At 43.4% G+C, this 22939-nt stretch overlaps 1 protein-coding gene across 3 annotated transcripts in view; it reads left to right on the top strand.

Moving 5' to 3' along the window:
- Positions 1-298: 298 nt before the first annotated feature.
- GPR132 (G protein-coupled receptor 132) overlaps positions 299-22939 on the top strand; it is a 37102-nt gene continuing 14461 nt past the window's right edge. The window contains exon 1 of one of the 3 annotated variants that reach the window (XM_061613283.1): positions 299-378. The gene's annotated coding sequence lies outside the window, so the exon portion shown is untranslated. Of the gene's footprint in view, positions 379-2174; positions 2258-12007; positions 12094-22939 lie in introns of those variants that run through there. The other 2 variants (XM_061613281.1, XM_061613280.1) reach the window with 2 other exon arrangements.

Genomic DNA, 22939 nt, shown 5'->3' with positions numbered 1-22939 from the left:
GAAGGCTTTTTTAAAGGTGAAACTTACTAGCTTTGCTTTGTTTTGAATAAGCCTATGCCTTTGTTTTGAAGTGAAACTGACTGTTCTATGTCTTTGCTGATGGGGAAACTTTCAAGCCTGTGCCTTTAAGGTGAAACTGACCAGCATGTGTCTTTGCTTTGCTATCAATAAACTGATAGGCCTGTGACTTTGCTTTGCTAGGGTGAAACTGAGAAGCCTGTGTGCTGCCTTTGCATTAATGAGATCTCTTGCTTTCTTCCAGGGCTGGGGAGGGAAGGATCTAATACAATTCAGAGGAAGAGAAGGAGGGGAGAGGGTGGGTACTGGGTAGGCAACCTTTAAAGCCCCTGTTGAAGCTGCTCCACCATCTATGAGCAGGTATAGGAAACTATCCCATTTCTTTCCATGTTGGGCTCATTGGTCTTTCCACCCTGGGCCCATTGGTCTGCGACAATTACTGACCTGTTGCAAATACCCCCTTTTTAGGGAAGGTGATTGAGACAATTGTGGCGCAGCAATTGCAAGTACTCTTAGATGAAACAGATTATCTTGACCCATTCCAGTCTGGGTTCACACCTGGTTATGGGACTGAATCAGCATTGGTTGCCCTGATGGATGACCTTTATCGGGACAAGGATGGGGGAGTGTGATCCTGTTTTTCTTATTTGATCTCTTGGCAGCTTTTGATACCATTGACCATGGTACCCTTCTGGGCCTACTTGGTGAGGTGGGTTTTGGAGGCCAGGGTCATTTTCAGAGAATTGGGTGATTGGTTGATTCTATTTTGGCCCCCTGGCATTTGTGCTGTGGGGTGCCGCAGGGTACCATCTTGTCCCCCATGCAGTTTAACAGCTATATGAAGCCCTTGGGAGTGGTCATCAGATTTGGGGTGAGGTGTCAGCAGTACACTGATGATTCCCAGCTCTATTTCTCTGTAACATCTGAATCAGGAGAGGTCTTGTAAGCCCTAGACTGCTGCCTGGACTCGGTGGTGGGCTGAATGAGGGCCAATAAACTAAGTCTGAATCCTAGCAAGATGGAGGCACTGTGGGTTTGTGGTTCCCGAGTTCAGATAATTGGTCAATTGCCTGCTTTGGACAGGGTCGTACTCCCTCTGAAAGAGTAGGTCTGTAGTCTAGGGGTGCTCCTGGATCCATCTTTGTCACTAGAGGCCCAGGTGACCTCAGTGGCTAGGAGTGCCTTTTACCAGCTTTGGCTGGTAAGATAGCTGCTGCTGTTTCTGGGCCAGGATAGCCTGACCACTATTGTCCACGCACTGGTAATCTCTAGGCTCGATTACTGTAATGCACTCTATGTGGGGCTGCCCTTGAGGTTGGTCTGGAAGCTGCAGCTGGTGCAAAATGCGGCAGTGAGGCTGCTCACAGGAGTAGGGTATCACCAACATGTCAGAACTGCACTGGCTGCCCATTAGCTACTGGGCTAAGTTCAAGGTTCTGGTTTTGGTGTCCAAAGCCCTATTCAGCTTGGGACCAGGATACCTGAGAGATCATCTTACCCCTTATATACCCAGTTGATCACTGCACTCTGCAGGTGAGGGCCTCCTGCAGCTACCATCTTGTTGTTGTTGTTGTTATCAGAAGGTCCGTTCCACACAACATATGAAATGGATCTTTAGTGTGGCAGCACCTACCCTGTGGGATTCCCTCCCCTTAAATATTAGACAGGTGCCATCTCTGTTATCTTTTCAGCACCTATTGAAGACCTTCCTCTTTCAACAAGTCTTTTAAGTTGAAACCTTATCCCAGTCTGCACCTGTGTTGGAGTTGCTTTTTAATATGTTTTTAAACCTTTTTTTTAAAATGTTTTTAGCCTTTTTTAAAGATGTCTTGAACGTTTTTTAAAGATGTTTTGTTTTAATGTATTTTAAAGTCTGTTTTTATGATGTTTTAAAGTGTTTTTAGAGCTTTTGTTTGCTGCCCTGGGCTCCTGCTGGAAGGAAGGGTGGAATACAAATAAATAAATAAATAATCATTTGTTTATTGAAGTATTGTATAAGACTGGGAAAATGAGCAACTGAAATAACTGAAATTGGCAGATCCTTCCATCTCTACACTGAGTGCCTCTGAGTATAGGGAAAGTCCTAGTTTAGTGGTAGACCACATGCTTTGCATGAAAAAAGTATAGGGACCAATAGCAGAGCTGGAGGGGGAACCCTCCAGTTTGAAGCCCTGAAGAACAGCTGCCAGTTGCAGTAGATAATGCTGAGCTGAAAGGACAGATTATCTGACATTATAAGGCAAGCTTCCTTTATTTTTGTCTAGTATCTGTGCGTAGTTCGGGGGCGGGCAAACTTTTTTTGTCAAGGGCCGCATCCCCTTGGGGGTAATCTGTCATGAACCACATATTGGCACTGAACAGAGCCTACAGTACTTAGGGCCAACTCGTTTTCTCATTCTGCTACTCTCTCTCTCTCTCTCTCTCTCTCTCTCTCTCTCTCTCTCTCTCTCTCTTCCCCTCCTTCTAGACTGTTGCTATTTTGTAGGTGTGATTCAGTCACATACCAGCACATTCAGATTGCACAATTAAAGTGGATTTAGTGCTCTTGCATAATAAATCCTCTTGCAAAAAAAAAAAATCGATTCTTGCAGTAAAGAAAGTGATGGGGAAACGCAGTGGAATCTGCTTGATGCGACATCCCTACAAACCAATTAGAATGAATGCTCAGTAAACAGGTTGTCTGAAAGCAAATGGAGATGTGCAAATATACTGATTTCATTTTTTCATTTTTCCAGTCTTAAGTTCAGTTTTCCACATTTCCACATCAGTTTGTGATTTTTTTAGACAAGGTCCTCATGAAGATTCATGAGATTTCTCATATTAAATATATCTTTGTATTCAATTTTGCCTAATGTAATACGTTTGTGTACATTATTGTCACTAATAATGAGGTATTTTTCTATATTATTTACATTATGCTACAGTATCTGCATTTTTGCACATATTACCTGGCTGGACAACTACATTGCAACATTTAGAAAAGTGCACATTTTGAAGGCTAGCTGTGTTTTGGTTCTCATATTGTTTCAGAGAGGGCACATTAGAGAGATTTGCCTTTAAATGCAAACTGAATTGAATTTCTTCCTCTCCCTAGAAGCGACCTCCCTCTTTCTCCTGCCCCCCACTTTCCCCTCATCATCTACATGAAATTAGGACAAGGACCACATGATGTTTGGCCAAAGGCTTGCAGTACTAGGGGTGCAGGTTGCTCACGCCTGAATTGTAGTGGATAGAGTGTTGGTCTAGGGCAGGTGTGGGGAACCTTTGGCCCTCCAGATGTTGCTGAACTACAACTCCCATCAGCCCAAGAAAGTATGGCTAATGGCCAGGGATCATGGGAGTTGTAGTTCAGCAACATCTGGTGACCCAAACTCCCATGATTTCTTGACCACTAGATAAGCTGTCTGGGGATGATGGAAGTTGTAGTTCAAGAACATCTGGGGACCCAAGGTTGAAGAACAGTGGTCTAGGGTCTCCTCCAGGCAAACTGTTTATTCAGCATTCATCCTGATGTGACTCCTTTGAGGAAGCACAAGGCAAAAGATATCGCTGATCCTATCTGTGGGTAGTATTTAATAATATTGATTTGATGTATAACTTTTCTTGAACTTACAAGATCTGAACAGGGTGGTTCATGACAGATGCTCTTGGAGGTCACTGATTCATATGGTCGCCATAAGTCGTAGCCGACTTGGAGGCACTTAACAACAACAAAATAACTTTTCTTCTGCGTTGGTGAAACGTACATCATGTTTTCATTTCTAAAAATGGGTGGTGTTATTGCTCAGCCCTCCTTCATGACTTCTAGCAAGGAAACTCCCTCCAGATCCTGTTGCAAGCAGATTGTGGTTACGCACCGCTGACGTGTAGTTTCATTACTGCTGGAAGGGGGGCTTTTTCAAAATGCAGCTACTTTGGTTGCAGGTTGGCTAGCAGGAAGGTGGAGGCAAGGAATTTCTGAAACCTTTCCCCTTATGCTGTTTTTCTACAGAAAATTGCCCGTCACCTCATGTTGGGTTTTTTACTGCCCCTGGAGAAAAGATGGGTGGGTTGGTTTTCAGAGGAAAAATGGCCCATGGAATAAAATGGTTGAGAATAATCTGTTGAATGTATGAGGTTCAACTCCAACTTGGTGGGTTGAGGCTGCATGGGGTTAATAAGGGTAGCTAGAGAGAGCTAGACCTCTTGCTGGTTGAGGCTATACCTTTCCCTTTGATCCTGCTGTCTCTTCCCTTCCTGCTAGACTGATAAGCAACAGGAAGTTTGATCTCAGTTCCTTCCCGCCTCTCTCTGTGTTCTTCTCTTTGTCTCAAGAGGGGAGCAGACATCTTCTCTTTGTCTCTCCTCTCAACCAGGATGAGGGCGAGTACTGGGACCAGTGCTTGCTGCTCCAGCATAGCCAGTTAAGCTAGATGTAGAACTCTTTCCTATCAAGCATGTACTTCCAGAATAAAGTAGTTGTTTCTTATTTTAAAGCTTAAAGTCTCTGTCTGACTAATTTGCAGGGAAGGTAGAATCTTAGCAAAGATTCAAACACACACACTAAGCTTGCTCAATACTCTCTGTTCTGCAGTGCTACACAACTTTGCTACGCATCTCAATAGAGAGCAATTCCAACGTAATCCTCCCCTGAGGATCTTCCACTTTGATGGCTCCATTCTTGGTGTTTTTTAACACACACAGACCCCAAAAATCAACCTCCTGGAACTACAATGTAATGTAGAGTGAGCATGGTAACCAGATACTCCTGAATCCTTAACAATCATGTAGAAGGAGGGCTTTTGGCAGAAAAGCACTACTGAATCAGAGCAAAGGCCCATCTAGTCCAGCATCCTGTTCTCACAGTGGCCATCCAGAGGCCTCTGGAAAACCCACAAAAATGGGAATGGACTGCCTTCAAGTTGATCCCGACTTATGCCAACCCTATGAATAGGGTTTTCATGGCAAGCGGTATTCAGAGGTGGTTTACCATTGCCTTCCTGTGAGGCTGACTGGCCCAAGGTCACCCAGTGAGCTTCATGGCTGTGTGGGGATTCAAGCCCTGGTCTCCCAGGTCGTGCATAAATGCAATAGCCTCCCATTGTTGGCTACTGGTATTCACTGATATACTACCTCTGAACCTGGAGGTTCGATTTAGCTAGCAGAGCTAATGTCCATAGATTGACCCATTCTCCAAGCATTTGTCTAATCTCCACTTAAAGCAGGAGTGGTTAAGCTGTGCACCTTTCCCTAGCTGTGATTCTAAAGGAATTTTTGTGTCCTTAAAGCCATCTAAGTTAGTGCCCATACCACATCTAGATGAGGTCCATAATTATGCTTTTTGCAATCACAAAAACTCCAACGTTTTCATCCTGCAGCATTCTGCTACAACAAGCTGTACCCAATGAAATTTTCTCTTTTATACCATTGCAAAGGTTCACAGTCCCTGACCCTTATTCAAGGGCATGGTCAGAAGGTAGATCAGGCTCTACTAGTCAGTGGAGGCTGGTACCTCCATGTCAATGGGGCAGTGGAATCTGCTCCAGGTTTTAGTCCAAACTTTCGAAGGAGCTGTCCAAGGTGCTTTGGCACATGGCAGTCCTGATCTAGCTTCAGAACAAACACACACACACACACTCACCACTGCTCCAGTTATTTATTAAACAAGAAACAACTGGGCAACCCCAAACTGCATGATAAAAGTCACATCTAGTGTGGCCCAAACAGAGACTTATTTCTGAGCAGACATTGTCTAAGATGGGACACATCTGAATCATTTCAAAAATGACCACAGTGGGGAAACACCGAGAATCTTGCAACTTTTAAAAGCTCGTTTTCTGGTGAAAAATCCGGATGACTCGCCCGACTGTAAAATGGTCCAGACGTTTCACACACCACCAAGCTGTAATGTCCCTTTGACTACGAGTTTGAGGAAGAGAATCTCTGGGTTGACTCTGCCGCACTCATGAACTCATTGAATGGACTTAGGCAAGCCACAGCTGCCTCATCCTGAACCCTCCCCTCACCCCTACCGCTCTGCAAAATAGAGATATCACATCGAACCTGCAACAAAATGTTGCAGTGTGGAGTGTACCTGTTCAGGATACTCCATTCCATTCCATGGAAACGGAGATTTTCCATTTCACACACTTACACCAGCCAGCACGCCACAGTCACTGAATATGCTCCGTCCTCATTGAGCTACTGCAGGGGACGGGGGGTGTCTCCCTTTAAAAAACATCCCCTAAATATGGCAGATAAAGACAACATTTCCTTCTACAAACTTTGGGGTCCCTGTCCCAAGCCTGCTGATGCCTCCTTCATGTGCATGGTTACATAAGGACTGTCACTTAGAGAACTGAAATTGCTCTTGTTATATATGATGATGATGATGATTCTGACCTTCCTTACAGGGTTGTTGTACAGGCTTCTATGACAATGTATGTGAAGCACTGTTGTTGACATATTCTAACAATAATCCTTTTAAAAGGCAACTTAAACTAGTGTTGTTATCACCATCCCACAGTTCAACACTTCCAGTGGTTGTTGTTATGTGCCTTCAAGTCAATCATGATTTATGGCAGAATCAGCGACCTCCAGTAGCATCTGTTATAAACCACCCTGTTCAGATCTTGTAAGTTCAGGTCTGTGGCTTCCTTTATGGAATCAATCCATCTCTTGTTTGGCCTTCCTCTTTTTCTACTCCCTTCTGTTTTTCCCAGCATTATTATCTTTTCTAGTGAATCATGTCTTCTCATTATGTGTCCAAAGTATGATAACCTCAGTTTCATCATTTTAGATTCTAGTGATAGTTTTGGTTTAATTTGTTCTGACACCCAATTATTTGTCTTTCAGCTGTAGTCCTGCTTTTGTGCTTTCCTCTTTAACTTTCATCAGCATTCATTTCAAATAATTACTGGTTTCTGCTAGTAGTATGGTATCGTCTGTATATCTTAAATTATTTATATTTCTCTCTCCAATTTTCACACCTCCTTCATCTTGGTCCAATCCCGCTTTCCGTGTGATATGTTCTGCATACAGATTAAACAAATAGGGTGATAAAATACACCCCATCTCACACCCTTTCCAATTGGGAACCAATTGGTTTCTCCATATTCTGTCCATACAGTAGTCTCTTGTCCAGAGTATAGGTTGTGCATCTTCCAGGCAACCTAATGAGCATTCAGCCTGATTTGTTTGCAGAGAAATTAGACAACGTCAGCTATTTAATGAGCATTCATTTGATGTGTTTGTGGGGAAGTTGGATGATGTTGTGTCAAAGCAAGTGTTATCCCACACTTTCTAGTGCTTCCCTGGGTTCCTTCTGAGAGGAAAGAAGGGACATAAATTTAATAAATAAATAAATAAAATGTCCCATCACCTTCTTTACCACAAAAAGCCCAGTCTCTTGTGGAAGTGGGTTGGTAATCTCCAAATCAACGTTAACTGCGCATCATGAATTTGTCAGGAATCCCTCCCCAAAATATTGACAGTCTGGAAGGGTCCTAAGACAGTTGTGGGTGGCTTGCCTAAGCAACTTAGTGAGCTCACGGCTGAGGTAAGATTTAGAGAAGGAACTTCACAATTTGTGCAGTTAGCCACTACACTATACACACAGCCCTACGGGCTCACTGTTGGTTGCGAAGTAAACTCTGAAAACGTATTGTATATCCAAACACGACAGGCCAGGAGAAGGACCATAAGAGAAAGATCTTTCCCAAGTTCAGTCCTTGGCATCTCCACATAAAACGATCAGGCAGCAAGTGACAGAAATGATTCTCTGCATGAGACTCTAGAGTGCTGCTGCCTGTCAGAGGAGACAATAGGCTGCATACATGCCATACATTTAAAGCACATTCCCCCTCCCCCCCCAAAAAAAATAGAATCCTGAGAACTGTAGTTTACCCCTCATGGAGCTACAGTTCCCAGCACCCTTAACAAACTATAGTTCCCAGGATACCTAGGAAGAAGCCATGTCCTTTAAATGCGCTTTAAATGTATGGCGCGGATGTGACTTGGTTTTACTGTTTTTAGAGTTTGCAGAAATTAATTGTTTTTACATTATTATTTTGTATGTTTCATCCTATTTTTATTTTGCGGTGCACTGTTTTGATGGCCTTAGGCTGTGAAGTAGTTTGTACATTTCTAAAATAAATACATGTGCCCATTCTGCTCACTTGGCCGCAGCGATTGTTATTCCTTAAGGTTTGTTCAAGGCAAGTGCCGCCTGATGTTTGTTCCACGCCTGGGAGAAGGCCATCTTTTTGTGGGGCAGGACCCAGTATCTGCAGTGCCCATTAATATTAGGCAGGTGCTCTTGTTGTACTGCTTTCATCACCTGCGAAAAAAACTTTTTACAAGCCTGTCAGGACATGTAATTATATGGGGGGGTGAGAGTGAGTGAGAGTGAGAGAGAGAGAGAGAGATGGTTTTTTAAAGACAGGTGACTTGATCTATATTTTGAGAAAGTTTTTTATCAGTGGAGGCTAGTCCATTAGGGCAAATAGGACACTGCCCCACTACCCTCAGTCTGCCTGCCCTCAGTCAGCTTCTACCTGTCTACCTTCCTACTTACAGCTGGTCCAGAGGGTAGCCTAGCTGTGAATTTCCACCTCCTCGGTCTCTGTATTGCCCTTGCAGGGAGGAGGACAGGGACTAGAATTAGTTGGCTCTGGCTTAACCTGTAATTGGCTGTTGGCTCCACCTACTGTTGGCCTTTCCTACCTTCCATCCCACCAGTCTCAATGGGCACCAGCCACCACTGGTTATTATGTCCACTGTTTTCAATGCCTGTTGCCATTGCTATCTCTTTTGTTGTTGCTACGTGCCTTCAAGTCGATTTCGACTTATGGCGACCCTATGAATCAGCGACCTCCAAGAGCATCTGTCATGAACCACCCTGTTCAGATCTTGTATGTTCAGGTCTGTGGCTTCCTTTATGGAATCAATCCATCTCTTGTTTGGTCTTATTCTACAGTTTCATCATTTTAGCTTCTAGTGAATAGATGACTATCTAAAGTGAAATAAAGGTCTGGCGTGGGTGTGGCCACCTGATTAGCCAAGCCAAACAGCTGTGAGTCTGGCTTTTAGAACACGGACAGTTGATTCTTACTGAGCATGCCTGACACTATAATAGACTCCAATGTTAAATTTCTTAGATTAATTAAAAATCAGCCAGGCATTTTTTAAACTTTTAAACTGCAGAAGATGAAGGTAAGAGTATGGGGCAAGGTCAGTAATAGGGTTACAGATACTCTGTGAACATGGCTGATTTTTAATTAATTTCAACAAATTATGAGACCACTGACAGAAAAAAGTCCAACAGGGGTCTGGATTTCCCCCTCTCATTTTACACTTTGTACTCTCGATTCTCTCGGAGTGTTTGTGTATTGCCATGAAAACCTAGAGGGTTGTTAAGCAAGCATTTCTGAATTCTGGGCTATAAGTTTTGTAAGGTTTTGTTTTGAACTGAGCTTATGAGAAGCATCAGAATGGCATGGGGGGATATGTTCAATTTAATATTGCAGAATGCGAAAAATCCATGCTGACTATAGTATAAAGCCACTCTTATGAAAATCACATGCAAAAATGCATTATGTGATGAGAAATGGCATGCAAAAATGTGTATATTAGTCAAAACTGCCTACAAAAATGTGTTTGTTAAGAGAAATTCACACTAAAATGCTGGAGAATTTTCATGAGGTTTTTTTTAAAGAAAAAAATCACAAATTGGTTACAGAAATGTATAAAACTGAATTTAAGACTGGAAAAATGAGAAATTGAGAGAACCAAAGCTGATAGATCTTTCCATTCCTGAAAGTGATGCCTATTGGGGCAAAAGATGCACCGAGTCAGCCCATCCAACGCAGTACCATCTGTGCTGATTTGCAAATGCACTACAGATTTATTTATTTAAAAGCATTTAAAAGCATTTTTCTCATTATGTGTCCAAAGTATGATAACCTCACTTTCATCATTTTGGCTTCTAGTGAGTGTTCTGATTTAATTTGTTCTAACACTCAATTTGTCTTTTTTGCAGTCCATGTTATGTGCAAAGCTCTCCTCTAACACCACATTTCAAATGAGTTGATTTTTCTCTTATCTGCATTTTTCACTGTTCAACTTTCACATCCATACATAGAGATTGGTCTGAATGATCCTGACTTTAGTGTTCAGTGATACATCTTTGCATTTGAGGACCTTTTCTAGTTCTCCCATAGCTGCCCTCCCCAGTCCTAGCCTTCTTCTGATTTCTTGACTATTGTCTCCATTTTGGTTAATGACTATGCCGAGGTATTGATAATCCTTGACAAGTTCAGTGTCCTCACTGTCAACTGTAAAGTTACATAAATCTTCTGTCGTCATTACTTTAGTCTTCTTGACGTTCAGCTGTAGTACTGCTTTTGTGCTTTCCTCTTTAACTTTCATCAGTGTTCATTTCAAATAATTACTGGTTTCTGCTAGTAGTATGGTATCGTCTGCATATCTTAAATTATTGATATTTCTCCCTCCAATTTTCACATCTCCTTCATCTTGGTCCAATCCCGCTTTCTGTATGATATGTTCTGCGTATAGATTAAATAAATAGGGTGATGAAATACACCCCTGTCTCACACCCTTTCTGATGGGAACCAATCAGTTTCTCCATATTTTGTCCTTACAGTAGTCTCTTGTGCATAGTATAGGTTGTGCATCAGGACAATCAGATGCTGTGGCACCCCCATTTCTTTTAAAGCATTCCATAGTTTTTCATGATCTGCACAGTCAAAGACTTTGCTGTAATCTATAAAGCACAGGGTGATTTTCTTCTGAAATTCCTTGGTCTGTTCCATTATCCAACATATGTTTGTGATATGATCTCTGGTGCCTCTTCCCTTTCTGAATCCATCTTGGAGGTCTGGCATTTCTTACTCCATATGTGGTAAGAACCTTTGTTGTAGAATCTTGTGCATTACTTTACTTGCATGGGATATTAAGGCAACAGTTCGATAATTACTGCATTCCCTGGGATCCCTTTTCTTTGGAACTGGGACGTATATGGAACTCTTCCAGTCTGTGGGCCATTGTTTAGTTTTCCATATTTCTTGACAATTTTTTCTCAAAATGTGGACAGATTCAGTCTCAGTAGCATGTAGCAGCTCTATTGGTATGCCATCTGTTCCTAGTGATTTGTTTCTTCCAAGTATTTCAAGAGCAGCTTTCACCTCACATTCTGAAATTTCTGGTTCTTCATCATACAGTTCCTCCATGAATGAATCTGTCATCCTTGCATCTCTTTTACAGAGTTCTTCACTGTATTGCTTCCATCTTCCTTTTATTTCATCTCGGTCAGTCAGTATGTTTCCCTGTTGCTTATTCAACATCCCTACTCTTGGTTTTATATTTCCCTTTCATTTCTCTAATCTTTTGGAATAAGGCTCTTGTTCTTGTGCTGTTAGGTCATGGAAAATGCTATTATTATGATTAACTGCATTAAGCGAGCATCTGGTATAGCACAGTGGGGAGGAGAGCCTGGCTGGGAGTCCAGAGTCTGTAAGTTCAAATCCCTGCTCGTGTCTCCTGGGTGTAAAGGGCCAGCTAAAGATCACCCCCACAGTGAGTGGCTCAGGGGTTTACTTGCCCTGCCACCTGTGCAGCCGTGGGCAAGCTGCATGGTCCCAAGAAGCCCCGTTGACCCCCAGCTGGCAGTTGCGGACAAGGAAGGGGCTGGCTTGTGCAGCTGTGGCAAGCTGAGCAGACTCTAGCCAGCTGGAAAGCACTAGCCTCAGAGGGAGGCAATGGTAAACCCCCTCTGAATACTGCTTACCATGAAAACCCTATTCATAGGTTACCCATAAGTTGGGATCGACTTGAAGGCAGTCCATTTCCATTTCAAGCAAGCAGTGTTGAAACAATTGAGTTGGTTGTGCAGGCTTTTTTTTCTGTTTCCTTTATCTGGAGTAATGCCACCACAACTGACTGTTACTTCCTGGCCCCGGTTTCATACATGTAGGGAGAGAGACACGTTGATGCCAGGACTCTGCTGCTCCTTATGCTCTTTTTAGAAAACAGAGTTTTAAGGGGCTTCAAAAGAATTGGGAACTGTTTATCGCAAAGGTAAGCCACTGCTTCTGTTTTTGACACAATTATTTTCTCTTTTTTAATCACTGATGCTCCATTCAGTGTTCAGGTGAGAATAGCCACATGGCGAAGCATAGCACAATCCATTACATGCTTACTCAGAAGCATACCCAACTGACTTCAATAGGGCTTGCTCCCAAGTGAGTATGCACAGGACTACATCTACGGGCTGGTGCTTAGACAGACAGACAGACAGACAGATAGATAGATTTCCAGAGAGATGAAAATAAATAAGCACCATTACTCACCATGTCCACATCCGTTCCACTGTTGACTCTGATGAAGAGGTTTTCATATTTCAAATACCTCAGCAGTATAGCACATGTTTTGTTGAGAGGACTGTTTTGATTGCAATCGTTTCTTTTTCAGAAAATTTTAATAGCATTTTGTATGCCACCTTTGTGCGTGGGGGAGTATAAATAAATGTATCGGGGAAGTATAAACAAATAATATATTTATTATTGAAAATAAATATGCAATAACCCCTGAAACCCATTTGGCGGGAAACAATTGTGAGACAAAATGAGTTGGGGTGTTCATTACGGGTAGTGGTTTATTCATCATACCATCATCAGTTCTCTTTTAAAAAGAGATTGTCTCTAGCCAGTGCTAGAGAGCCAGTGTAGTATAGCAGTTAGAGTGTCAGACAAGAGTCAGAGAGACTCGAGTTCAAATCCTCACTCAGTCATGAAACTTCCTCAGTGACCTTGGGCCAACTGCTATCTCTCTGCCTAACCTACCTCACAGAGTTGTTGTGATGATAAAATAAGTGTGACTGGGGAGAACTTTGTATGTTACCCTGAGATCCTCAGAGACAAGGTGAGATAAAAATGTAAATAATTAACATTCATTCAGCATGAATTGTTTCAGTTGCAAAATGTATATCGGTCTATACTGGAGTAGCAAGATTGGGATGGGTTGATTGATGCATTTGCCTGAAGTGACAGAGTCCTTGGGCACTTCCAGACGTCCTGTATATTGTATTCATCCTTATTTGTTTTCAGGGAGGTTAGATGACATTGCATCAAAGCAAGCATTATCCCACATTTTCCCAGCGCTTTCCATACAGTAAAAAGCCCAGTCTCTAGGGGGAAGCCTGGATCTCTGTTTTTGTTTTGCTTCGTAATGAAGTATATGGATGCTTTATGTGTGGAAATTGTCACCCTTTTGACCTGTGAAGTCAGATGGCCAGGTCTGTCTGCAGTACACCTTGGGGATCAGGTTTCTCTCTCTTTTTTCCCTGGGGGTAAGGGAGGTAAGAAACTTCAAGTAAAGCTGACCCTAAAAGTTACTTTTTTGAACTACAACTCCCATCAGCCCAATCCAGTGGCCATGCTGGCTGGGGCTGATGGGAGTTGTAGTTCAAAAAAGTAACTTTTCCAATTCTGCCCTTACCTTTCAGCACCGAATTAGAGTAGATGGCCTTGTCCTCTTTGGAGCAAAATGACACAGAATCTTCTCTCATTAACTCCTCTGTCTAACCTGCATAATCTGCAGAATGGGATATTTTGTACATTCCACCCACTCTGCTTTTTAAAAATCAATTTAATTTTGAAATTTAAAGTTGGCAGGACCCTTTTTCTTTCTTTCGTCATTCCCCACTTGATTCACCTTTCTTCCCTGTGGCTCTGCTCAGGGCTCCAGGTAATAAATGCCATCAACATCATGATGAGTGCATCTGTGTCGCCAGTTCTCATTTGGGGAAGGGCTTTACCCCAGAGGTCAGGCATTTACTTTGCTTAAACCTTCCCTGTTGGATGGCTGCCCATTTCTCTGCTTTGTTAGCTGACTCCCTGCTGCTTCCTTTCCCAGCCACAGATGCTGTGTACTTTGTGGTTATTGGGTTGTTGTTGTTTTAATTTGGGCGTTAGCTAATTTGTGCTTCCTTTGGATGATTTATATCCAGTGGCATCTATAATACCCATTTTAAAAATGCTTTTTTCCCTGAAAGCAACTGTATAGTCAGAGGCAAAGTCATGGCTCCCCTAAAGCAGTGGTTCATAACCATTTTGGGGTCACAGACCCCTTTGAGAATCTGATGAAAGCTCTGGCCAGCCAAGCGGTTTGCAGCCTGCTCTAGGTGGGGTCACACTCCCTCTGAAGGAGCGGGTTTGTCGTTTGCGGGATCTCCTGGATCCACTGCTATCGCTTCAGGCAGAGTGCCTTCCATCATCTTAGATTGGTGGCCCAACTGCGACCCTATCTGAACAGGGATAACCTGGTGGCAGTAATCTATGTTCTGGTAACCTCAAGGTTGGATTATTGCAATGCGCTTTACATGGGGCTGCCTTTGAAAACGGTTCGGAAGCTTCAATTAGCGCAGAATGCAGCTGCCTGATTGTTGACAGGTTCAAGGCGAACAGAGCACATAACTTCTATCCTGTTCCAATTGCACTGGCTGCCTGTACACTTCCAACCCCAATTCAAAGTGCTGGTTTTGACCTATAAAGCTTTGTACAGCTTACTACCCCAATATCCTCTGGAACACCTCTCCCAATATGCACTTACCCAAACCCTTAGATCTTCCTCTGAGGCCCTTCTCCAGATCCCCTCTCTGATGGAGACTCAGAGGGTGATGACAGGGGAGAGGGCCTTTTCAGTTGTGGCTCCCCATCTGTGGAATATGCTTCCCAATAAGGTCTGCCTGGCGCCTTCACTGTCACCTTTTCCGCGCCAGGTAAAGATGTGCCTTTTCTCCCAGGCATTTGATAGATTGAGATGATGTTTTGTTTTAATATGCTGCTAAACCTTCCTGTGACTGTGTGGCGGTGCTATTGCTAGTGTTTTGTTGTTTATTGTTATGTTTTTATATTGTCTTTTATTTGTTTAACATTCTGTAAGTCGCTTGGGGACCTTTGGGTATCAAATGAAATGAAATGGACTGCCTTCAAGTCAATCCTGACTTATGGATGACCCTATGAATAAGGTTTTCATGGCAAGTGGTATTCAGAGGGGGTTTACCATTGCCATCCTCTGACGATGAGAAGCAGTGACTGGATGAGAAGCAGTGACTGGCTCAAGGACATCCAGTGAGCTTCATGGCTGTGTGGGGATTTGAACCCTGGTCTCCCAGGGTGTAGTTCAACACCTTAACCACTACACCACACTGGCTCAAGCAACTAATCAATCTAGTAAATAATAATAATAATAATATGGACTTCCATAAATAAATAAATACAGTTAATTGTATTGCATTAGAAATTGATTTTTATTGGCCCCCAGTTCATGGACCTGCTTGAAGCCCACAGGTCAACCATCCCAGCCCTAAAGAATCCTGGGAACTGTAGTTTACCCCTTATAATCTACAGTTCCCTGCCCCCATAACAAACTACAGTTCCCAGGATTCTTTGGGGGAAGCCATGTGCTTTAAGTATATGATGTGGATGTGACCAAAGGCGCCTTTATAGACATTGGTAAGTGTATTTTAGATTTTAGAGACATGTTCTCAAATTGTGCTAGGTGGCTGGGATCTCTTTATACACCAGGGGTTCCCAAACTGTCATCCATGGACCAGCAGCGGTCCGCGAGCTTCATTCAAGTGGTCCACGGCATGTCTACAAAAAGACAATGAAAAATACAGCATCTAACACAGCACATTACAATCGCTACAACAGGCAGAAAAATAATCCAGTGGTCCGCCAAGATCTTCAGCAGTTTCAAGTGGTCTATGCGGGGGGGGGGAAGGTTGGACACCAGTGCTATAGAGCAGGGATGGGAAACCTGCGACCTTCCAGTTCTTGCTAGACTCCAGTTCCCATCAACCCCAGTCAGTATGGCCAATGGTCAAGGATGATGAGAGTTGTAGTCCAGCAACATCTGGATGGTCACTGGTTAATTTGTTTAGAGCAGGGGTTCCCAATTCGTGGCCTGTGGTCCACCAGCATTTCACAAGCTGCATTCAGGTGATCCACGGCATGTTTGTGCATTTGTGGGTGAAGACTAGAGACAGAACATCCATCACGTTAAGTATTCATATTGATTTGTAACTGTATTGCTATTGCTTCTTTTCCTTCTTGTGCTTTATTGTATTACAATTTGAATTCTGTGGAATGTAATAAAATACAAGAAATAAAAGAAGCAATAAGAACAGAATTAAAACTCATCAAGCATCAGAGCTTGGAAAAGTTACTTTTTTAAACTATAACTCCCATCAGCCCCACCCAGCATAGCCACTGGATTGGGCTGATGGGAGCTGTAGTCCAAAAAAGTAACTTTTCCAAGCTCTGGCCGTGTGTTACAATTGCTACAATGGGCAGAAAAGTCATTAAGTGTCACGCCAAGACCCTCAGCCATTTTCAAGTGGTCCACAGGAAGGAAGCTTTGGGAACCGCTGGCCTAAAGGAATCTGGTGTCAGGGTTGGGCCATGACAGCAGCCTGAGTTGAGCCAGGAACCCTGGGATGAAGCCAGGACTGAAGGGCAACCAGAATCAGGGCTGAAGGCAGGACAGAGGACAGAGGATCAAACCAGAAGTCAGGACAAAAAGGGCAACCAAAAGATACAGGGACACACCAGAGTTCAGGAAGCCCTTATTGCTCAAGCAACTGAAACAGGAAGCCCTCTGTAACCCTTCCTGTCTAGGAGGACTCACAGCCCACTTTGGGTGAGTGGGGTCCACCGTGGGCATCCACAGGAATTTTTCCAGGCACGTAGGCAGGCAAAGTAAAACACTGAAAGGGAGGGAGCAGGCTACTTTCTGACCAAAAACAATGAAAAAGAATGGTGCCTGTACATTTTACCTAATGTCTCAGATTCTGCAAATGCTAGAAACTTACTCTGTCTTTTCAAATGGACGCTGGGGATCTGGAGATTATGATTAATCTGGGGGGGGGGATAGAAACTGGGCAAGTCAGGAGCAGAGCCAAGGCATCATCTGGGGTGGGGGAGGGCATGGGGTGGGAGATCTCAGTTGATGGAACATGTTGGATTACTGACAGAGGCTGTCATTGGAGTGGCACTAGGGATGGAAAGATCTGTCAGTCTCTCATTTTTTCCCCATCTTAAATTCAGTTCTTCACATTTCTAGAGCAATTTGCGGATTTATTTATTTTTTTAAATCCTCATGAAAATTCTCCAGCACTTTAGTGTGCATTTCTCCTAATAAATACATTTTTGTAGGCAGTCTTGACTAACGTACACATTTTTGCAAGTAATGTCTCATCATATAATGCATTTTTGCATGTTATTTTCACTAAGATATTCATTTTTATGCACGCTTTCCCATAATATATATATTTTTGTCAACTTTTTTTGGTTGGCGAACTGCTATGCAAAATTAGAATCAGTGTGAATTTCGAAGGATGGCTGCACTTCTCATATTGTTTTGGAAAGTGCGGATTTAATAGATTTGGCTTAAATGCAAACTGAATCAAAATTCTCGCCCATCCCTAAGTGGTGCCCATCATGTGTACAGTACACACAGGTCTTGTTCACGCATGACAACCAGATACAAGCTGTCTCTACACATGTACAAGCATTTACGTGAAAGCATGTGCCTTTTTATTGTTGATTAATTGTTGATTAACTGTACACTTGTTGATTAGCACAGCCCAGCTACTAGCACGGCTCATCCTGCAGTCTGCAGTAGTATGGTCTAACAAGAAATATATCACACAAGCCTCTGAATTGGCTCTTGGCATCCCAAAGAGAAGGCAACTCATCCCTTCCACCACCCTCAGTGCATGACTGATGCAGCAAACTGTGCATTAGCGCTGTCGGTGCACTTTCATTTCCCATCTACTCAGCCCACCCGCGGTCCGTGGGTGCAGACGCAGAGGCCACCAAAAGTGGAGCAACTGCGATAAATCTGGTTTGTCAAATCAGGCATCCTACCTAACCGTAGGCAGCACACAAGGGATGATTTACAAATCCACTTCAAAGCATGGTTGTTGAATCTGGTTTACCAGCTTATCTCAGGCTATGTATCAGAAGCTGCTGGGATCTGTGGACAGTTGCAGATTTGAAGGTGGCAGCCTTCTCAGTGGAGTACTTTCAAGCCCTGGACTGACTCCACTCACCCAGGCTGGCCATTGGATCCTCCTGAGCAAGAAGGATATAAGAAGACTTTCCGTTCCAGTTAGGCCTTGCTTGATCAAGAAGTTATTTTTCAGTGGAGGTGTGTTCCTGTATTCTTAGTTGTTACTTAGTCCTGACTATTGGCTTGTCTCATGGCTCCTGGTTCCCAGCTCCTGGCTCAATTTAGGGTGCTTCTAAATGACCTGCTTATTGAGCATCCATCCTGATTTGTTTTCAGAGAGATCAAATGATGGCTGCATACACACACCATACATTTAAAGCACATTTCCACCCACCCACCGAAGAATCCTGGGAACTGTAATTTACCCCTCACAGAGTTGCAGTTCGCAGCACCCTTAACAATCTATAGCTCCCAGGATTCTTGGGGGGGTGCTTTGTAGATTACTATCTGTTTTTTGTGATGTTGGTTGTTTAACTGTTTTTAATAATGTATGTGTAATATTGTGACACAGTTGGTATTGCACAGTGGAGAGGACAGCGTGGCTGGGAGTCCAGAGTCTGTGAGTTCAAATCCCCGCTCGTGTCTCCTGGGTGTAAAGGGCCGGCTAAAGATCACCCCCACAGTGAGTGGCTCAGGGGTGACATGCCCTGCCACCTGTGCAGCCGTGGGCAAGCTGCATAGTCCCAAGGAGCCCAGTTGCACCCAGCTGGCAGTTGCGGACAAGGAAGGGGCTGGCTTGTGCAGCTGTGGCAAGCTGAGCAGGCCCTAGCCAGCTGGAGAGGACTAGCCTCAGAGGGAGGCAATGGTAACCCCCCTCTGAATACCACTTACCATGAAAACCCTATTCATAAGGTAGCCATAAGTCGGGATTGACTTGAAGGCAGTCCATATCATATATCAATGTTGTGACACACCCTGGAACCTTTAGGTGAAGGGTGGGCAATAAATTAAATAATAATAATAATAGTAATAATGGTGTGTGCACAGCCAATGTTGGTTAGTTAATGAGCATTCAGCCTGATTTGTTTGTGGGGGAGGTTAGATGGTGTTGTGTCAAAGTAAGTATTATTCCACGCTTTTCCATCACTTTTCCCATCACTTTCCTTATCGCAAAAAGTCTGATCTTTTGAGGAAGTGGATTTGTTGTGCAAGACCTCCCAATCAACTTTAATTGCACAGCTGAATGTGTTGGTATGTGATTGAATCCCACCCGAAAACAGCAACCATCTGGAATCATCTTTAGACACTTGCCCATGTCCCAGTCCTGATACCATGGCTTGGCAATTCAGACATCGCATCAAACCAAGGTAAAACATGGTATGGTGTGAGGTCTGAACTGAGCCACAGTCTATAGAATCATAGAGCTAGAAGGTACCTTGGTGGTCATCTAGTCCAGCCCCCTGCTTAATGCAGAACCTGCAGTGTAGGATGCAGCTACAGCATCCTTGACAGATGGCCGTCTAGCTTCTGCTTAAATTTTTCCAGCAAAAGAGAGCCCATCATCTCTTGAGGCAGTCTGTTCCACAGTTGAATAGTTCATACCATTAGAAAGATTTTCCTAATGTTTAGCCGAAATCTGTTTCCTTGACTTTTTTTTTCAAAATGTATTGTTGTGGTTATGTGCCGTCAAGTCAATTACGACTTATGGTGACCCTATCAGTCAGCGACCTCCAACAGCACCTGTCATGAAACACCCTGTTCAGATCTTTTAAGTTCAGGTCTGTGGCTTCCTTTATGGAATCAATCCATCTCTTGTTTGGTCTTCCTCTTTTTCTATTCCCTTCTGTTTTTCCCAGCACTTTCCAGTCCTCAGGCACGGAGGAGGACCCGAGGGACAAGTTACATATTTTAGTTAGTAGATCAGCAATTTCACATTTGAGTTCTTTGAGAACTCTTGGGCGGATGCCATCCGGACCCGGTGATTTGTCAGTTTTTATATTGTCCATTAAGCCTAGAATTTCCCCTCTCGTTATCACATTTGTCTCAGTTCCTCAGAATCCCTTCCTGCAAATGTTAGTTCAGGTTCAGGGATCTGCCCTATATCTTCCACTGTGAAGACAGATGCAAAGAATTCATTTAGCTTCTCTGCAATCTCCTTATAGTTCTTTAGTACACCTTTGACTCCCTTATCATCCAAGGGTCCAATCGCCTCCCTAGATGGTCTCCTGCTTTGAATGTATTTATAGAATTTTTTGTTGTTGGTTTTTATGTTCTTAGCAATGTGCTCCTCAAATTCTTTTTTAGCATCCCTCATTGTCTTCTTGCCAGAGTTTGTGTTCTTTTTTATTTTCTTCATTCGGACAAGACTTCCATTTTCTGAAGGAAGACTGTTTGCCTCTAAGAGCTTCCTTGACTTTGCTCGTTAACCATGCTGGCATCTTCTTGGCCCTGGCGGTACCTTTTCTGATCTGCAGTATGCACTCCAGTTGAGCTTCTAATATAGTGTTTTTAAACAACTTCCAAGCATTTTCGAGTGATGTGACCCTCTGGACTTTGTTTTTCAGCTTTCTTTTTACCAATCTCCTCATTTTTGTGAAGTTTCCTCTTTTGAAGTCAAATGTGACCGTGTTGGAGTTTCTTGGCAATTGGCCATTTACATATATCTTTAATTTAATAGCACTATGGTCACTGCTCCCAATTGGTTCAACAACACTTACATCTCGCACCAGGTCCCGGTCCCTACTGAGGATTAAGGCCAAGTTTGCCGTCCCTCTGGTCGGTTCCATGACCAACTGCTCTAGGGAATAGTCATTTAGAATATCTAGAAACTTTGCTTCTTTGTCATGACTGGAAAAAAGTACAATGAAGGCAGCTGCTAATATCAATCGGCAGGGAGTTCCAGAGAATAGGTGCTGCCACACTAAAGGAACAATTCCTCGCAAGAGCAGAACTGACATTGTGTGGAGTTGGTAAAACTGCCAGTTCCACAGATTAGACACATGTGGAGGTAAGGCAATCCTTCAAGTGAACCGGTTCCAAGCTGTTGAGTGGTTTATATACTCATGTAGGTCAGAGCTTGGAAAAGTTACTTTTTTGAACTACAATTCCCATCAGCCCCAGCCAGCATGGCCACTGGATTGGGCTGATGGGAGTTGTAGTTCAAAAACATAACTTTTCTAAGTTCTGACTATGTCAGTGGAGACTGGTGGCTCCTATGTCAATGGGGCAGTGAATCCGCTCTAGGTTTTACTCCATACTTTCACAGTGGTGTCCAAGCTGCTGAAAGGTCCACTTTTGGCACCCCAGGCCTGAAAGCACCTACTGCTTTCACTGCCCTACTGATACTGAAGCCACCAATCTCCACTGAACACAGTAAAAGTAACACCTTGTACTTGGCCTGATATTTCAACCCCTTAGTTTTAGTCCTCCCTCTTGGAGCAACATAGGCTAAGTCTGCTCCACCTTCTGCATAAAACCTCTTCACATATTTAAAGGCTGCTGTCGTGACTCCCCTTCATCTTCTCTTCTCCAAGGTAAAACTGGCCCAGGTTCTTCAACAGGTCTCTGTAGGATTTGATTGACAGACATCTCACCATCCTAGTCACACTCCGCTTTGTTAATTAGTTAAACAATGGGCTTTGCTCTCATAAAATGGCTTTAAAAGAGGATTAGACAAATCGATGGAGGTTAAAGCTATCAATGGCTACTAGCCACAGTGGCTATGGTTTACCTCCACTGTCGAAGGCAGTATGCTTTGGAATCACAGGTGGGGAGAATGTTATTGCTTTCAGGTGCTGCTTGTGGACTTTCCATAGGCATCTGGTTGACCATTGTGAGAAGAGGATGCTGGACAAAATAAAGTGGAATTGTTACTACCCGTGATCTAGACAGTTAAGAGCCCCTCCAAACTGTTGTTGTATTCCAGGTAGGGTTGCCAGGTTCATGGCCTGAGACTGATCCTGTATCTTTAGGAGAAGAGAAAGTCAGCCAAGTGCAGGTATTCTTGCACAGTGGTTTTTCTCATTACAGTGTTGCAAGAACACCTGCACTTGGCTGACTTTCTCTTCTCCTAAAGATACAGGATCAGTCTCAGGCCACGAAGCTGGCAACCCTAATTCCAGGTGCATTCTGCAAATTGTTCTTGTTACAATAATAGAGCATCGGTGGTGGATTTGTCCTGCTTTAGTTTGTTCCACAATGCTTCCCTGGTGCCATCACATTATTGCTATTCAGAGACAACCAAAGTGGATAAAAAATAAACTAGAACATTTGTGGTATAAAAAGGTACAGGATTTCAGCAGAAGGTGACAGGACATGTCCTGACTGGAAGTGAAGCAGCATAGCCACCCCAAAACTTTGGCAGGAGCAAACAGTGTTTACTTATTATTTATTTATTTATTATTTGATTTATATCCCGCCCTTCCTCCCAGCATGAACCCAGGGCCGGAGGGTGGTGAAAGGGCTATTGCCTGTGACTGTCCCAATAGCATCCTGAGCACAAATTATCATAAAAGTGCAATAAAATGAACATCTGGAGTTGCCCTCTGATTCTGTCAGTGCAGCCTATGATTGTGTTTGCATTTTAAGCAGCTGCATTACACCACTGGCTCTTCTTCAGCTTGTGGTCAGCTAAGACACCCAGATCATTATCTCAAGCAGTGCTGCCTAGTATGACTTTCCACTAGAGATGATAGATAGATGAATCATCCAGCTATTCACATGCTGAAGTGCCCTTTAAATGCTACAGAAATACCACAAGAAGGGTTGATGTGGGATGGCCCTACAGAGAATCTCCCATGGGTTAATGTCCTTTGACCTCATCAGTTTGTGAGCCGTGAAGCAGAATTAAATACCATTTCTTTCCACTAGCTTGCAGTGGCTCAGCTTTGTAACGGGTGAGTGTGAG

Source organism: Rhineura floridana, chromosome 2 (assembly GCF_030035675.1).
Source record: "Rhineura floridana isolate rRhiFlo1 chromosome 2, rRhiFlo1.hap2, whole genome shotgun sequence".
Taxonomy (NCBI): Eukaryota; Metazoa; Chordata; class Lepidosauria; order Squamata; family Rhineuridae; genus Rhineura; species Rhineura floridana.
Note: the sequence above shows the minus strand (reverse complement) of the source record. Positions and strands in the feature narration are given on the sequence as shown.